Source organism: Schistosoma haematobium, chromosome 3 (assembly GCF_000699445.3).
Source record: "Schistosoma haematobium chromosome 3, whole genome shotgun sequence".
Classification (NCBI taxonomy): domain Eukaryota; kingdom Metazoa; phylum Platyhelminthes; class Trematoda; order Strigeidida; family Schistosomatidae; genus Schistosoma; species Schistosoma haematobium.
The window spans coordinates 32723077-32739986 of record NC_067198.1 but is presented as its reverse complement, the minus strand read 5'-3'; positions in this window follow the sequence as shown (position 1 = coordinate 32739986).

Sequence of the window (16910 nt, the reverse complement as noted above, 5' to 3'; positions counted from 1 at the left end):
AAATATCAAAATAAGATGTTGAATGGTGTTAAATCAAGAACAAACAACTATGTAGTACTATTTGTAAGGTAATTTTGCAGATCATAACATCAATAACATGAAAATGTGAACCCTTACAAATCTAACTCATACCGGTTGAACAAGTAAGTGGTTTTCTGAACTCAGTAGCTCAGTGGATAACTTGATAGCGTTTGAAGCGAAAAACACTGTGTTCGGCCATTTAACGGGTTCCGAACAACAAAAATATATGCCTCGGGAATTCAAGCGCTAGTCACTGTTCAACTTTGATATAAACTGTCCAGCACCCTCTCAATTATAGTATTTCCCTATTTGACAACAAATCGACAATCTATTTTACGTAGAAAAAACTTTGACCGGTAATTAATACTTTGACGAACAGTTTTTACATTTCGAAAGTTATTGACAAACAGATTTTGTACAAGTTTCAAGAGTATCATCAATTAAAACTACTAAAAATTTCTGATATTTACAATCTTTGCAGTTTATTTTTCAAGTAATTAGTAAAGAAAAGATAATAATTATATGAGATTATAAAAACAAACAAGAATGAATACAGAACTGATCACCATGAGATCATGAATAAGCCTAACATATACGTGCAATAATGCTATTTATTTTGTTTTATTTATTTGAACATAAATATTAGTACAAAGGGGCACTGAATATATCTGCGCCACACAAGTCACTTGATTTGTGTGTGGGCTGTGATACTGCCCGGGTGCCCAGAACAAAGCAAGTGGTTTTCTTAGGGGGCTACACCCGGAGCCTTCGACCTAAAGGTTTGGTCCACAAGGCAGTGGAGCAATGTCAGGAGATGCAGTCCCACGGAAGTCGGTGAATAATAACTGGTTCATATGTCATTTGTTCCTTCAGGATCCTGGATTCCATGTGCACCATTGGTTTGGAATCAGGGTTTTTCAACTCCCCTAGGTGGATCCTCCATGTCCACCAACTCGCTTAAAGAGCCGGACATTTGCTTTTCGTTCATTCGATTTCGTAAACAACATCCCCTTCACGAGAATTCAGTGAGTAGGACTTCCCTGGCAGAGGCTATATACGCGTGACTATGTGAGAGCATTTCAAGAGGGTCAGCTAACCCTCCCCACTCTTGGTCGTACCAGGGCATTTGGGGGCTAAACTGTGTTCTGTAACAAATCATGAATTACTGTATTCAGAATTCTCTGATTGTAATTATGTCATCAGTTATGTATTTTTATCAGTGAACTAAGCTTGAATGGTTATTAAACACTAGGATGTTGATCATCAGTCACCTTTTAGATGGTTTGTTGCTAATAAACTATTCGTGTTGGATACTTGCTTAGCGGTCTAGAGGTTAAGTGTACTTTCTCAAAAAGGGAGGACCTGGTTCGGATTCCTGGAAGCGGGGTCATAGATGCTCACTACTAAGGAGTCCCATACTAAGACGAAACGGCTCTTCAATGCTCCTAGGTTTCCAATGATGGCTTAATCATGATCAGTTCTTGATTTCAATTAAACTTTTGAGTTTGATATAAGTAACCCTTTTGACTGCCTTTTAATTCGCCTATATGTATCGTTTCTTTTTCAAGAAACTGAGCACAAAGTTATGTATTAAACAACAACAAGTAGTTGAATGCAAGAGACACGTCTCATTTCAATCAAAACCTGTCATCTGAATACATCTTCATTTTACAATGTATTGATTTTTTCTTCCCAATCAAATTCGTCAAGTCAGTAGAACATTAACCTACCAAGTTTGAGAAGAAACAGTTCGAAAATTTCACATTCAATACTAAGTTAATAGATAGTAATAAACAGTAGTGAATTTTACATATCAGTAGTTTATAAACTATGATAACTTTTCTTATCATTTTTTATAATTGAGATATTGTACTTTTTCTTTCGTCCTAGATAAATTCAGGATAACGGAAGTGAACAATTAAAGTTAGCACCGATTTAATGTACATTCATTTAAAGGTTATTTAACTAAACATTAAACCTAGATTATAACTATTTATCAAATAGCTCAAATTATTTTTAATTATCTTCCTATTATTGTAAAGCATAAAAATAAGCAGGTGAAATGTATATTTATTGCATGAAGTTGCGAGGTATTTACATAATATATAAATATAGATTTCAATCTTCTGTTTGTTCCTTCAATCCAATATGAATTTCATCCAGTAAGATAAATGCAAACTGTCGTTTAATGTGACAATATTTCAGGTTAATATCCTTGTATGAACTTTGTTCAATATGACAGGTTTGAACCTTAATCCATTGTGATATTTATGTTTTTCAGCATCAATTCAGATGAAATAAATTCAATGTATATTTTCTACGGTAACTCTACGTATTTTCTTTATATGCTGCGGTATTAAGTGCATGTACAGATCAATATGTAAATGAGTGTATTTTTGTCCAGTAACGATGTAATTTTGAATGACTTGTTTTGAGGATTTGTTATAATGTGTTTTTAAGATCATATTTTGGAAAGTAAATGAACTTTCATTGTACCAGTCTTTGTGTTCTCACTTCGCGTCGTAAGAATAAAAATGGTCCAGGTTTCCAATTATAGGCAGTAAGACTGAGAATATTAAAATAACGTTTACTGGCAGCTTATTAATGAAGAAGGTTTTATTTATGTTAGAGTGAAACCTAATTCATAATCGGAAAATGATTAGTTGAATATTTCTCAATGGGAATACTGGAAATCGAGTCAAGCTCTTACACATTTCGATGATTTAACTGTGATTCTTTTACTATCTTCTTGACCAACATCAGGATCTAAGTGAGCTACAGATTTCGTTCATTACGATATGTATTAACTGAAATTTTCTATAGGATATCTTAATGAGGTGTTGAAACAACAGGATCATTTTTAATGAAATAATTTATCTGACTGGGAACGAGTATAGATATTTTCAGTTAAAAAAATATATATTGTCATGATAAACAACTGCATAAAAATTTGTGAGCGATTGTCGGCAAAATGCATGTAAGTGAAAAACTGGTTAAAATCGAAAAATACTGACGATTATCAACAAAAATGCATTGATATTTTGCAAATTAACGATTTATTGAGATGCCCTGTAATCTCGTGTGAAATACATTCGATTGTCCCATTGGTGTTCTTGTTCACTACATAGATCTCACATGATATCTTTCTAGATCAATGAGCTGAAATCTCAAAGGTTTAGACGAACACTGGATACTACTCATTGATTAACTAGTGTAAAATTTCAAACCAACAACCCATTAGAGATTATGATTATTAGTTTGGTATATATTTCAATCAAGAAAACACAAAATAAAATTAAAATAGGAGTTCGTTATTAATAAATAATCTGTACATACCTTGGTAACTCATTAGTTTACTATTTGGAATCTGTTTAAACTGGTATTTGGACAGGCGTACATGAACTGTGGCATACATGAACGTGTACATTTACATATTTCAAATTTTTGTAAAGAAATTTCGATGTATAAATTTTGTATATAAAAACATTAATAACAAAAGCACGTATAATTACCCAGGTGGATTATACAGGTGTTTATTTAATAGATAAATAGATGCTTATCAAATAAGGTTATAGTGAAGATAGTTTATAAATAATAACTTCAATGTTTCCTTAAATCGTTGCTATCGTATAGTAGTACTTACTTAGAATTTCTGGAAACTGAACTTTTCTATTAATATTACTATATCTCATTTGAGTGTAGTTTTATACATACTATGATGTTGAAACTTTAATTTATAGACGAACTAATCAGACTTAATGTAGTAAGTCCTGGATTTTGGCGCGAAATCCACTCATTCACATGGCTAAATAGAATTATGACATTGTAGTTGATGAAAAGCCTCTTTAGACCATAGTAAGTTGTTAAATTTTCTTAAGGTCTCTTTCTCATATCTCAAAAGTCGTCCATCAATTGTATTTTCACTTATTCTCCTATATATAATTAGTCCAAATATGTTTCAAGAATAAACTGATGTTTTGGACCACTTCAATGTTTGTCCATGAGTTTGGCTCTTTTGTAATGTATTTTATGTTAGTTACACAAAGTTCGCTCGTTTAAATGTATATTTAATAAATCTTCAACATAGTTATCATCAAGATGAGTGCAAATCAACCTATAGAATATTCATTCAATTCTGGCTAAAATCTCAAATAAAGGAAGTGATGTTAAATTGTAAACTGATTTAAGCGATTAAGCCCATTGTCTATCAACGATTGATTTTCTAAAAAACTTAGTATTTCTTCAAATTAAAATAAACTCTTAATTCTGATATCAAAGGACTACTAGTCTGTTGGAATCTGACTATTAGAAACAAAGAACAACTGGAGGTGAAATATATTGCCGAAAATACCTAATGCTTCATAACACTGTGTTAAAATGATCATTTTTATGAGTAAGGAGTGGGACATCAAAATTAAGTTTATGAAGAATTGACTTGACAGTTCTAAAATGCATGGAGCATAAAAATGATTACTCCTTTGCTTAATTCACCTATTTTCAATATTCCAGCAAGTAGAAAAACAAATTTTTGACACTTATGAGAGGTTATTTAACTCAATTTTACAAAGAATTTATACATTCTCTCAATCCTGACTAATATTATTTATTACTTGTTTATACTACTGAAAAACTAATAGTAGTCAGAATTTCCATAACTCCTTAACGTTCAATATCAATTCCAAAAGAAAACAAATATTTGTTGAGTACACTTATTTGAGTGAAATCTATGCATATATGTAAATGAACACAGTGGTAAATGAACAATACAACTATAAAGTATTGAGATCTACTCAAACTGACTAATCAACTACTTATCTCCTAAAATCGAAGTTAATGTTGCTGTAACAAAACTGTATACCTATATATAATAGTTCATGAGATGATGGAGAGATTTGTAACTCAGGTGGATGATTTTGATGAAGTTTTGTTCTCTGGGCTGGATGGTTTGGTCGTGGAGCTTTCATCGTTCTTCTGAACGACATCACCATCGAACGATGAAAGCTCCACAACCAAACCATCCATCTCAGAGAACAAAACTCCATCAAAATAATAGTTCATCTTGATTCAATAAACCAATAGGTTGATAAACAACTGCAGTCTACGTCAGATTTCAAAAAGTAAGAATTAAGAATATTGTTTGATTCATTTAATGTACACTGAAATATGATAAAAACGCATTATTTTTATCAACTGTAGAAAACCTATAAAGACTGTGAAAGTTAATGTAATTAGATTCAATGCTCCTTACTTGTTGTCATGATAACAAATCCTTCATTTACATAAAACTCACTTGTGAATTTGGCAGTTAAAAACCATTTTGTATTTCAAATACAGTGATATTTAACAAAGTGTATAATGAGACCATTTGTATATGTTCTTTTTCAGATTCCATTGTGAATTAATCAATTCATCTAAAGAAGTGAATAACAATTCAAATAAACTCAACATTGATTTAATAACTATTTAACCTTGATATCTTGTTTTTCAGATTAGACAGATTTCTAACTTTATCAATTTTTTTAATTCAAGTATCTTTTTTATCAAGTTTCTGGATGACCGTTTAATACTAAAAAACGAATATGGTTATTTACAAAGTTTGAAACTTCAATACTTGGATTGGCCTTCAATTACAACACTGAAGCACTTTTCAAACAATAAGATAATTTCTATAAATCTTAACCAAAACATTGTATCGTTCAGTTGACATGTTTGATAAGTAAAATTTAAAAGAAAAACGAACTTAACGGTCAGTCTTTTAGTCTTCTCAATAGAATGATGGTTTAATGGCTAGGGAATTAGAATTTTAACCTTTACATCCCGAGCTGTAACCCCTCACTATTTATTTCGCGTTGAGAAACCTTCTCGTATCATTAACCTTTATGATCGGAGTGCGGCTCGTACTCAAATACCTAGTGAATAAGTTAAAAATAAGCAGATATCTAGTTATTATATTTAACTCCGCCTGTAGTTCTCCCAGAGTTACTGTTGGTCCCAAGCCCGGGTAAAGGAAGAGTGTTGGGCATGGGATCAGCAACCCCATCCCGTAGAAGAAACTCTTGCTAAAAAACGCCGACCAGATAGTGGTAATTGTTATTATATTTATTATGGTTGTGAATTATCACTGATAATATGTTAACTGTCAACTTTCACCTATCTACATAACTTTCATTAAAACATAATGAAATTCTACAGTTTCTTTCCAATGATTCAAGGATATTTATTTCAAACAATATAAAAGAAGATACTTGATGAACGTATGTTCTGCTGCTGAACTTTATTGAGTCAGTGTATGCAGTATATATATATATATATATATATATATATATATATATATATATATATATATATATATATATATATATATATATATATACATAATGACGATCAATAAATAGGGAGATTTTATATAAAAACCTTTCTTTTGAATCTTCATTACTTCTTGAAATAATCTGTCTGCTGAAGAATGTTAACAGTTAAGCTTCGGACATCAAAATACTATACACAGTTTCGAAACATATTTTGATTGTCCCAGTATACATAAAATATAAAATAATTTATTTTTAATTATTATATTTAACAATATTAATTCAATCGATGAATAAAGTCATTCTAAAAACAGTTTTATTGCTATAACAGCTGGGAATAAACTCTCTGTTGTCAAGTCGTCTAAGTGTTTCGTAGTCGGTAACTACGGTTTTGTTTTTGTTTATTTTGGAATACTTTCTATCATATAATTATTTGAAGGTATGACATATGCTATGTTTTAATTTTTTTCCATCATGACTGTGTTGGCTACAATTGACAAGTCTGTAGCATGATATAGTGGTATTTTCTTTGTAGAAAACATAACATTTTTCAAGTAAGCTAGCAAAGAGGACAAACGATAAAATACGCCCTTCGTCATGGATTACGATAGTGTAAATAATTCCCACTTCATTTTGGTTGGCTGCCAGGTGCAAAGTCAGATTAGCTAACGGGAGTCAAGTTTATCCTCACTCTGCTAGAACATGTATTATTGATAAAATCGTGTAAATAATAACACAATATACCAACAAACTACCCCGTCATTCACCTCTCAAAACGAACGTTTATAACATTGATCAGTAAGATCTACCATCCAATTACTATTTAATGCTATCAGTGATAATTACTGTCTCAATGCAAACACGACGATTTCACAGGGCTATTGAAGATTATTAACAAACTATAGCAAACCTTTCTCCTGCTTCCTGTCTTTTTTTTAAAAAATAGTTCTTCAATCAGTATCATTCCATGACGAACACAAACGATTGTAAGAACAAACTTGAAATGTAGCAATACAACAGAGATGAATTAGACGTGAATTCACAACCCATATTAACAAAGAAAATTCATTTGATCTAGTTATTCATCTCAGATGCTTTAATTCCGTTTTTTGATTACTTAATATGCTGAACCATAAAATGTGTACACTGGTGTTGATCAAAAGGAATATTGAACCGATATCAAAATCACTTAATACCTTTATATAATTCTCTGTTTACTGAGAAATATGAATGAAATTTATAATTAGTAACATTTTATTATGTTAAGCAATTAATCATCTTGTTTTTATATAAGATTTTGTTAATTTTTAAATAAATTAATTATTAATTTATTTTGTATTATTCGTTTGAATCTTCCTAGAGTGAACTCCAACTCTGGGATGCAGGTACATCCAGCTGACAAGTCCCAAATAAGACGAAATACGCGTCCTGGATTCCACTGCTAGCCACCATCCATCTTGTATTATAATGATTGTGACTTAAGGTATCATCGTGGCAACCCGTACAGAATGCACATATGCCAATAAGAGACTGATCAATTGCAGTCCTTTAACAACAATGGAGAGATTCAAACAGACCATACAAAATGAATTTAAACTTCATCCCATTGCACAAGTTAGTGACTATCAATACTCAGTAGCTAAGTGGATAACGCGGTGACGTCTGAAGTGGACGGTACTGGGTTCAAGTCCTGAAGAGGGATGAATAACGTATTTATTTACTTACGCCTGTTAATCGAGGAGCGTAGTTTGTACACCAGCATTTTCCATCCAACTCTCTCCTAAGCAATCCTTTCCGGTTCTTTGCAGCTGCTATTCATTCTTTTCCTGTCTGCTTTCAATTCCCTACGATACGTGTTTATTGATCTACATTTTTTCCTTTGGCATTCAGCATTCCAAGTTGTCGCTTGTTTCGTAATGAAAATCGATGACTTCCACAATGTATGTCCATTTCACCTACAGTATATTTCCCAAATTTCCCCTTCAACTGGAGGTTGGTTTGCTCTCTCCCATAGTAGGCTTTTGCTAATGGTATCCGGTCAACGGACGTTGACTATTTTGCGTACACAGCAGCCTACCAATACCTATACACTTTTAGTGATGGTTGCGGTAGTTCTCCGAGTTTCAGCTGCACAAAATAGAACTGTCTTGATGTTGCTATTGAAGATTCCCACTTTGATATTGGTTGACAGTTGTCTTGAGTTCCATATGTTTTTCATCTGTAGAAATGCGGCCCTCACTTTTTCAATCGTTACCGTTGCGTCTTCATCAGATCCTCCTTGTTCATCGATGATGCTGTACAGGTACGTGAATGTATCCACCTCTTCCCATAGCTTATCCATCAAGTGTGATTGATTCGGTTGGTGTTCTCCGTGTTGTATTTGAAGAAGTTGTTTTTCCCTTGTGTATGTTGAGGCCTACTGATGCAGAGGCCTCTGCTACAGTGGCTGTCTTTACCTGCATTTGTTCATGAGTATGTGATAGAGGGGGTAGATCATCTATGAGGTTCAAATCATCTATTTGCATCCAACACGTCAATTGTACTCCGTGCTTCCACTCAGATATTGAGATCATTATAATCCAGTCAGCCACCGGAAGAAGGTGAGAGAGGAGAGTAGACAGCCTTGTCTGACTCCGGTTCTCACATTGAATGCGTCTGTCAGCTGTCCTCTATGCACCACTTTTCAGTGTAGTCCATCATATGAATTCCGCATGATGTTGACGATTTTTTCAGGTACACCATAGTGTCGAAGAAGGTTCAACAAGGTTCTTCTATCCACACTCTCAAATGCTTTCCCATAGTCGAGGAAGTTGGTGTATATTGGCGAGTTCCAGTCAATTCCCAACAATCAATTATTATAAATGTTGACCAAGATAAATTCATAACTGTTCTGAAAATGGGATTATTTGACTTATTCTGAAAATAATTTATGTGATTTAATGTTTGTTGTTTATTTTAAGTTTAACTTTTAACTAACTGTTATAGAAAAGGCATTATAGACTATTGACTCAATGACTAATAGTATTCTATCATTGAATCTTATTAGCCTGAAATACATCTAAAGTTCCAAACTAAGGATAAAAGGGAATAAAATGATAAGTTAGTCTATTCAAAACACTTGTGATGTTTTCAAAATTACTAAAGAGCTAACAATTTAGGACAGAAGAAAAAAATCATTATACAACTTAAAACCTAACTGTCAGTTTAAACTAGTTAGAATGTTGATAGGTAAATAAGTACTTTATACAATTCATTAAATTGTCTAGCATTGATAATATCTCCTCAATAATTTACATCATACTGTCTAACTAACAACTTTAAATGTCCAGTAGATTTGTACCACTGATTATATATAAATATGAAAATTGAATGGCTAGGTTGTGTTCTTTTTTTTCGAATGATTTTAACTATTATTACATATGCCTAACGTTTTTACGATACACTTTAGATATTCTTACTATTAGACATATTGAATTGTAATGTATATAAAATAATTCATCATCTCCCGTAGGGTTATATCGATAATCATTTTTGATTGTGATTGAAAAGAGTTGGTAAGATCTCAAAGAAATCGTTGCCAAACACGCATTCAGACACATCATCAACATTTATTATTATTATTATTATTAATATTACTACTACTACTACTACCACTACTATTAATATCTCTGACATTCAAAATAAAATACTAGCTATTTTCTTCTCTATGGTTAGTAATATTTCATCTGAAACGATAACAATCACTCTTAATATTGATGACCATAGTTTACTATGTTCTGTTGGCCATTTTCGTATATATTTGATATGTAATGAAACAAGAGACTATGTAAAACTTTGTTATGATTTCATTATTTAGTCACGTTGAAAGGCGACTAGTTAAATAGATAATTATTTAAGACACTCTTTGTTGTATATTTATGTCTTTAACGAAAAAAAACTATTTTTTGAGTTCTTCTTTCGGCATATATACGACAGTGGCGTGCTGTAGCATCTGGAAAACAAATACCATTAGTAAAGTTTGTTGGATTTACAAACTAGGTTTTTAAAAGTGATTTTTAACACGAAATGTTATCATATGGATAAAAAGAAAAAATATAAAGGGATGAAATTATAAATTTTCAAGCCCATCATATAGGAATCGAAACAGTAACATACTGGACAGGAATAAACGAACAGAAAATTTATTCTTGCTCAACTAGTTGACATTTAAAGTCTTCTGTGAGAACCAACCAAGCCTATATACAATGCGGCCGTTATCCTTTGCCCTAATCATTTGTCTAACCGAATGGCTATTCTGAGACTGAGATTGTAGTATAGAACCAAACGTTACAGTCAACCTAACGGCTTTTATTTAGTTTTAAGTAACTCACGCCAACGTTTTGCTATTTCCTTCTATTTTCGGCTATTTACAACACATCTAAAATGCATCTATCAGCTCACCGGCTTTTGTGGAGCAAGGTACGTAGGCCATATCCAATGCTTGCTTTCAAGTTGGATGCGAGAACATGTCCCAGTGTAATTATACAATGGTAAAAGGAAAGCAGTTAGAAGATCCATTCTTGAATATCTAATTGACTCTAATCACCGATCCACAGGTTAACTTTTAGGCTGTTTATATAATTCGTCCAAATCTACATAGACTTCCTCGTACCCAACTCCTTTAAACAACAGAAGCTCTTTCCATCTAATAGTTGAAGCCAGAACTGTGAGTATAGAAGAAGTACGTCTTATTCTTATCCTTTCTTGGCCTTAAGTCATACTTATCATTATTACTATCATAGTTCCTATTATTATTGTTTCGTATTTGAAAATATCCCTTTCTGTCTTTAATTATGTTTCATATCCTCATTGTATCATTATTAATTGTTTCCGAGATCATTTCATTTCATTTTTACCCATCGATTACCTTTGATTATTGCAACAACAATATTTTAATCATCTTACTTTTTCACATTATATTCCGTTGCTAACTTATTAACTCTACAAAGCTATCTATTCGCACACATAGTATTATTCACACAACGTAATCTAGTATTATAATCTTTACATTATATCATGATGTTTATTCCTTTTTCATGTGTCATCACGGAGCTAATATGTTAACAAAATTTTCATATATGTATATGATTGTACCTTCACTGGACTTCGTGGTTTTCATATTTAAATGGGAATTATTTGTCGGTTTACAATACTTCAAAACCCTCCAAGTTAGGTGTTATGTAATCTGTATGAAGGGTATTTCAATTTAATAATTTATTAATTTAAATGTTTGAACAAGATATTTACATCAACTATACAGCTTGTTGATGTACATAAGTTGCCATGATTCTATATAGATAGCTCTAAATTTTGCTAATTAACCTACAGAGATTTGGGTTATGCTATTTATCGATTAATTGGTATTAATAAATTTATCAGTGTGGAGGATAAGTCTATAATTTAGCAATGAGCTAATTAGGATTGTAATATTGACCCTTTGTGTTTTGCAGTGAATTCAGTTGTAACACTAACTAGGATTCACTTATAAAGACTTTTATAGAAGCCACTTTTACTTAAAAATAATGGCTCTTGGGATTAATAAGCATAAGGTTATTGTTTTGTGACAAGATGAAAATGGAATATAACAGGAAAAAAACTCAGTTTGTCTGTAACAGATCATATTCGATACATAATTTATTAAGAATTTATTGTCATGTCATCTGTTAAAAGAGATCCCTCAACAAAAGCATGTCATAACTGATGTACTGAATGACAGTAATGGTTGTTACACAAATGATTATATAGGGTCGTGTAGATTGTTGAATCTCATTGAAATGACTTACTGATTAAAGCTAAGCAGCCATTGAAATAGTTTGGAATTTTATTTATATAGTCTCACAGGATTGTTTCACCAATTATTCAGGAGAACTAAATAAAAATATTGTGGAAACTATCGGAAAGTATTTATATGGTCTTAAAAACGGATATAAATGTCAACTGATTTTCTTTTGAATGAAAGAGTCCGTGTAACAATAGCCTGGTTTAAGAACTATCGAACCAATCATAAACTATCAAAAAGCTCATAAACAATGTAAAGTCATTATATATATTAAGATTTCATCACATTTTTGACCAAAAGATTTTTTTATCTGTCGATTTGTACATTCATTAATTATAACGAAACAGTAACACTTCAAAGTATTTATCAGCATCATTGATGGTTCTTGACTGGCCATAATTCGAACAGGGTACGTATTTAATTAGTCATTATATTCTCACTTAGAAACTAGTATTTTATATATATACATATATATATATATATATATATATATATATATATCTTTCTCATCCTGATTCACTTTATCTGTGCATTAATGTCGGTACTCTTTTCAGTTACATATATACATACATATATTTATATAGATAGAGAGATAGATGGATAGATATGGATTGCTAACATGTGTTTTATTGTTTTATGTTATCGTATACTGGTTAGATGAATCGTTTTTATCATGTAATATGATTTATTTAATGGACACGTTTCCGATAATAATAATTATTATTATTATTATCGGTCTAGAACAGAGCATATCCAATATTCATTGACTATTATCATTATTAATAATACTGTTGGATTTGTTTTTGATATTCGAATGTTTAATATGTCCCTTTTATCATCTTCATCATTAGGGAATATTAAGTGAGAGAAATAAATAAACATATCACAAATATATGCTTATTTATTCTTAATATTAAATAATTTTATTTTATGCTTTCATCATGTAAATTTGATTTTTAATAATATTGAATTTAGCACATTCTGACATGAACCATAAATAAATAAATTTCTTTCTTTTATAGAAATAATTAAATAAATGAACTGACTAAAATATATTAGTCTATACCTTAAGAAAAAGGAAGGAAGAAAGAAAGAGAGGAGAGTGTATAAATCATGTAATACAAATTAAACCAGATGTCTTCAAGGAGAAGAACAATAACAAAAAATAAGAAACTTTATTAAGTAAATTAAATTATACCATAGTAGATGGGTTCGGGGGGGAGGGATTTCACAAGAAAGGAACAAGTTTGATTGAAATAAAACAAATAAACAAATATTTCAATAGTTGAAATCATAAGTCAGTTGAAGCTAGAACACCATGGAAAACCTGGAAGCACTGGACGGCCATTTCGTCCTAGTGTGTGACTCGTCAACAGTACGCATCCACGATCCCGCCTCGAGGGATTCGAACACAGGGCCTATCAGTCTCGAGCACGAGTGCTTAACCAATAGACCAGTGAGCCGGCACCCAACGGTGTTTATGTCTTTAGCGCTGTATATCTAATATAGCATATTAGTTCTCAAACAGTACGTTTACACAAAGGTATAACAGGATATATTTGTATTTTTCAACTGTAACTACACTACTAAGAACTGTTAAGCATAGTGAGAAAATCGAGACTACAAATAAAGTTTATATCATTAAGGATTGCTCTGTAGATACTTAACTGTTGGGTGTTTGGAGTTTCAAATTGATTTCTAAGTAGGTTACTTGAAATAGAATTATCATCATATACTTAAAAATTTAGATTAAATAAGAAAATATTTTATGGCAGGATTTCAACACATAGATTTATGGTATGTGCTACTGATGTAGTATGTATCATCAATCGCAAGTGAAATACGTAGCAGTAGAAGGTTAAGAATATTGAAGAAAAGAGAATGAGAACAGTGTATGATTGTTGTGAAGGTGAAGGAACAGCCAAGTTTGAGATGATTGATTGACATTTTTCAGATGAACTATTTACTGGTTCTCAGATTTTACTGAGACATTCAACAGAGTTGAAATGTTATTCACATAAACATGATTCAATTATTCCATTTATGAATATTTCATCATGGATTGAAATTTTTTTTAAAAACCTTTAATACAATTTTATAATATCCTATTTAATCATTTTTTTCATTCAATAGATGATGATTGTGTACTACTTTTATTTGTTTATTTAAACACATAAACATTGATACAAGGAGGCATCAAATAGATATGCGCCACATAAATTATTTTATTTGTGTGAGGGCTGGGATACTACCGGGTGCCCAAACCGAAGCAGGTGGTTTTCTCAAGGGGCCACACCCGGAGCCTTCGACCTAAAGCTCTGATCCACAAGGTAGTGGAACAATGTCAGGAGATTCAGTCCCACGGTAGTCGGTGACCAATAATTGGTTCATATGTCATTTGTTCCTTCAGGATCCTGGATTCCATGTGCACCATTGGTTTGGAATCAGGGTTTTTCAACTGCTCCAGATAGATCCTCCATATCCACCAACCCGCCTAAAGCGCTGGACATTTGCTTTTCGTTCATTCGATTTCGTAAACAACATCCCCTTCACGAGAATTCAGTGAGTAGGACTTCCCTGGCAGTGGTTGTATACGCGCGACCATGTGAGAGCATTTCGGGAGGGTCAGCTAACTCTCCCCACTCTCGGCCGTATCAGGGCATTTGGGAGCTTGTGTGTTACTTAAAAAAACTATTCAATTAATTCTCATAATAATTGACCTATTTTTGACCTAATGTATTTATTTCCTTAAGGTTTTCATTTAGGTAATTATGTTAAAACCCCTTTTTTGACAATCCAATGAGTCATTCACTTCTAATTACATTAAACTATTTACTATTACTGTTATCAATAAATTTTTACATCGATATTTACTTTCTTCAGATTGAAAATTGAAGAATAAGAGGTTGATTGTGATTGAATAATTGGTTGTTTTGTGAAATTTTAGGACTCAGAATTAAACAATCGATTTCCTTAATAAGGTCAGAATCAGGTTTTTCTAAATATATTAGTGATTCTGATTAATCGCCCTTAATCTTTTATTATTTGCCCTCTGGTTATAAATCTTATGTAATCAAGTGTATGTTTTTGGTTCTTACATCTGTTATCATATATTTATACTTGAATATTTTGGGTAAACAAATAAATGATATATCTGTACTGAAAAATAGTCTTCCTGTCTTCCAGCTAATTCAAACATTATCATCATCCGTATAAGAGAGATTTTGTAAACACTATGTATATTCTTATTTTATTAACTTCAGCAACTATGAAGTTACTTTTCATAGTAAATTAGCCACGACAACCGAACCAACAGGTATTATTTATTTGAGTGATGAATTCAAAATTCTAACTTGTAATCTAATGATCTATAGTATTGAAATAATAGAATTGAAACTACCAGGACTTGTGATATAGATATCTTAAAGTAATGAAAACCAATAGAAGACTGAATGGAAATTCAGTTGCCGAAACTGTTTGTTTGAACAATTACATATGTTTTATTGAATGAATTTTATTAGTAAAATAACGAACATGGTCGAAATTATTCGATAAAAAGAAGATGAATAGTAAATAACCCTATTTACAGTCTGTTTTAAATGGATTATTTGTAATTTAGTTTTCGCAAACAACCAGCTTATATTTGTTCTGGAACTTAGTCGATAGATTGTGATAAGCAGTAGGTCTATATTGAATTTCACTGGTCGATTTAAACAGTCTGATCACTTACTTGACCGTTTTCAAATTCACCTATAACGAAAATTTAATATTTTTATTCACATGACATTCTAAAATCTGATCTTCCTTACTCACTCGTCCACACTTTGAAATCAAAATCAAATATTTATATCCCTGATTATTCAACAAATAAAAAATGTATGATTCGAAAATGTTTAATTGGTCTTTAAACAAACGAAAAGCAAGTCTATTCCTTCAGCATTAAGATTAGATTTTGATCAAAGAGTCTTGACGATTGATAAGATGAATCCTGTTCAATATCTTATCATCTGCATAAGGTTTTGGACATTAGAAATACTTCCAGGTTTTAAATGGTGATCTAGCGTTGATCGATTAATGTTCTCAAAGAAAACTCAACAATCATCAAAACATTATATTGACAATTATCATATCCTCATTGGTGACTAGCTTTGTTAAGTCAATCTCGGAATTCCAATCAGAAGTCTTGATCAGTGGAATTCAACCGTGTTGAATGTGAGGCTGTTACCTACCGAACACAATGGAAGATGGTCACACAATATTGTGGATTGGTTGGAGTTGAACATTAACACCGTTGGATTTTGGTTCAGTGGTTTAGTGATTAAGTGTCCTAGCGAGACAGATGTTTCTGGGTTCGATTCCCATGTATGAGAGTGTATATGTTCACTGTTGAGATGCCTCATACTCGGACGGACCGATTTTCCAATGCTCCTATGCTTTTAGTGATGGTCTAACATTAATCAGTGCATGATCTCAATAAAAAATTCAGCAATCTCAACAGCCCTATACTGATAACCTACTATTATCTTATTGGTTATGTAAATTAAATACTTGCTAAATAAATTTTTACAAAATATAATAAGTCTTAAAGATCAAACTAAGCCATTACCTTTTTAGAAATACTTGGGAAGTATATCAATAAGTAGCAGTTGTAAAATTAACAACAATAACATCAATTACAACGGTACGCTTTTCTTGATTAAAATAAAACTTCTCGAAAACCAAAACTAATCCTATTGAATTGTAGAAGAGTTTTAGTTGATACATCT